Source organism: Dreissena polymorpha, chromosome 4 (assembly GCF_020536995.1).
Source record: "Dreissena polymorpha isolate Duluth1 chromosome 4, UMN_Dpol_1.0, whole genome shotgun sequence".
NCBI lineage: Eukaryota > Metazoa > Mollusca > Bivalvia > Myida > Dreissenidae > Dreissena > Dreissena polymorpha.
In genome coordinates, this window is record NC_068358.1 from 62,623,210 (window position 1) to 62,626,538 (window position 3,329).

At 32.5% G+C, this 3,329-nt stretch overlaps 1 long non-coding RNA gene across 1 annotated transcript; it reads left to right on the forward strand.

Annotated features, from left to right (window-relative positions):
- The first annotated feature begins 237 nt into the window (after nucleotides 1-237).
- On the forward strand, nucleotides 238-2,125 carry LOC127877514 (uncharacterized). Its single transcript, XR_008048474.1, has 4 exons — nucleotides 238-392; nucleotides 690-798; nucleotides 1,762-1,820; nucleotides 2,015-2,125. It is a non-coding gene; the product is annotated as an uncharacterized LOC127877514 (long non-coding RNA).
- The last annotated feature ends 1,204 nt before the right edge of the window (nucleotides 2,126-3,329 follow it).

Below are 3,329 nucleotides of genomic sequence, written 5' to 3' on the forward strand. Positions count from 1 at the left end.
CGTATTTCGTTTTTAATAGATTCTAGATTTAAAGAAAAAAGAAGTTTTCTACTACAATCCTATGGCGGAGGCAGAAGCGCGTGAGATCGATTCAATCAGGCTGGCTGGGTCTGTTGAAGTAAACCCGATGTACTATTAAATGTTGGTTTTCGTTTCAACTTTTTTACGAAAGTATTATTGTAGAAACTAAGCGCTATCCTTGTTGTGCACATCTTGATTTTTAATGCAGTAATTTTAATCGCTGCAGTTGAATTTCAGTGGTTTTATCGCCCGATGCAGAAACGCATCGTAAGCTGACATTAGATTGCAATGGCGCGCACGGAATATGAAACACGCATCACAGAGAGACTCGTTCAACTGCGGAGTGTATTGCCTAATGGAAATATACATATGTATCACAATATAATTAACACTTTTATGCTAACCATGGTACAATAATTAATTGGGTTATAATATACTTATAACATTCTTAAAATGTTTATTATGATTATAACAGATAAGAAAAAATGCCTGATTGTCGATATGCTTAAGCCGCTTATTAATAACTGGATGTCTAACGTCAGGTATTGACAAAATAACTGTTGACTATTTTAACATTTATGATAATAAAACACGAATTTACAAAGTACTGCTGCGAGAGCACGGAGGAGCAAAATCGAAGCCTTATCACTATTCTACATGTTTTTCAGTTTGCGGTATGTCATTTCAAGGGCCGCTTCACTGAGATGGAACGGATCACAAACGAGGATCTTGCTGCTATGCGATTATCGGTAGCGACGCAGTTACTGTCCTTTAAACGTTAGTCTCTGTTTCTTTTCGATTTCAATAGTGTTTTATTTCCAATATATTCTGCGGCTGTTATCCCTATAGATATATAAAGGGATATAAGTTGCAATATATATATTTATCCCATCATCAGACGTGCATTGTCGAAATAAACCACTGTGGAATAAATTTTCCTCTTTTTCAGCAGTGCTTAAATAAAGCTGTCACGCGCGGCGAAGAATGTTCATATTACTCGGAATCAACTAAAAAGTAATCATTTTTAGTAAAATCGAATCAGATTCAACAAAACAAACAATTTGATACCAAGATGTAAATATTTTTAACACAAAGTGCAACTCAAAAAGCAAATAAACATTATTTACAAATATTAAGTGCGCGTAATCGTGACGTCATTATTAACACGTCATACGACACAATGCAAGTTGTTTCACGCTAAAGATGCAGTTGTTTAGTGTCTTTTTTTTCAATATTTCTTAAAAATCGGGGACGAAGAGGTATGATAAACAGAAAAACAGGTTAGTTACTGATCTTTTTGTAATGTATGAGGCTCGACACGATTTAAATTATGAAACAATGTTTGCTTAAAATATCTTTGGGATTTTCCGTCTAGTTCGATTTTCCTATTCTATTTTTAAAGAAATAATTTACGACTAAGAAAATTGATGGGATAAATCGAATACTAGGTCGGTGCCGAATAAAGCAAAGTTTATCTTGCTCGGCACGAAAATCTGAACCACTCGCCGAGGCTCGTGGTTCAGATTTTCTAAGCCTCGCAAAATAAACTTTGCTTTATTCGGCACCGACCTAGTATTCTCTCTCTCTCTATATATATATATATATATATATATATATATATATATATATATATATATATATATATATATATACAATGTTTAACGGCATATTTTATTTATTTGAAAGCGAAACTTTTTGCAAGAGGCATGATATACATTGTATGTTTAAATAACATTTCAGACTTCCTTATTGATACGTGTCCGAAATGTGGCTTTGCAGTAGATGAAGCGGAGCAAAAGGTTACAATTATACATCCAAAATATATTTTATGTATATATTTATAAAAAAAAAAACATCATTTACCGAATAGTTATGGTATGTGATATAATCTAGATATTGGTTGTTTTAACGACATGCTATTGATTTAAAAGCGAAACGGTGTGCAAAAGTTATGATATTCAAAATAAGTATAATGTCGCTTAAACAATTGCAGTGTGGTACTTGGGGAAGAGATTTCCATTTCAAACCCTACTGCGTAGAAGATGACCTGGTCATCCTTAAACGTGGGGAGAAGTTTTCTTGCATGCTCTGCAGAAGTGGGTTTTGGGTACGAATACGTTTAAAAAAACATTTTAACATCTTTTTTAACATTAATGTGGAATTTTAAAAATAACATTATTTAACCATTTTCATCTACCATACGATTTGAATACAATTGGAAATCAACAAAAGTACCTCTACAACGATAATTCTACCAATGTAATAATTGATTTTTTATATTTATTTTAGACTTATTCAAGTAAAGATAAGAGACGGGATGCAAATACATACCAATTGACAGAAAAAATAAAGGTTAAGTTAATAATTAGCTCAATCGAGTTTTCTCTGATGCTTTTGGTCTCGAGTAATTATATTTACCAGTACATTTTAAGCTTTCTTCAATGCAGGTTCGATTTCATAATTGAAAAACGCTTTTTAGATTAACGTCTATATGTTGTTTTTTTATAACAGCATATACTTCCGCAATCGGAAAAATTAGCATGTTCGTGTGACAAATACAAAAAAAAACATGTAAATTTGCAAGTTAACACGCACATCGTTGTTTTGTGAATTGGCGGTATCTAGAAAATAAAAAATAAATACTCTTACAGACACTTCAGGACCTCCATCGCATAAAGCAGGTAGACGAAGACGTGGTGATTACCAAAAATGTTGCAGGTGTGTCACTTATTGCATTTGAATTGCATTTATCAATCAGTGGCTGAAGATTATGTTTACATTTTTCTTGTAACTATCTGTAAAGCTAGTGATCTGTTTGACGTGATTTTGTTTTGTTTTTGAAGTTACGGAATAATTATGAAAAAACTTCGACATAATGAACCTTGGATATATCATATCAGCATGCCTTAGTGCATGCAAATTACAAATGTTGTTCCGTTTTTAATTAAGCATGTCATACATGTAAGTAAGATTTTTTCTGACGCCCTACCACTTTTTAATAACTACATGTATTTAACATTTTCACGTAAAGTAATCTCGATGTTTTGGAGATTATTAAAGTCATATTATGCGCATCTAACAGTATATGCTATGTTTATAGATGTCTATCGCAACCGTTGTTTATTTTTGGCGTTTTCACTTCATATACACTTATATTTGCTAATGCAGCATCAACATACTAAAACAATATCACAGAAAGAGAAAATTAATGCATCTGATTATCAACCGTACTTTCGTTTGACAACTGACGACAGAAATGATTCGTTTTACTGCAACGTGATTACCGAAAATGTTACATGTGTGTCATA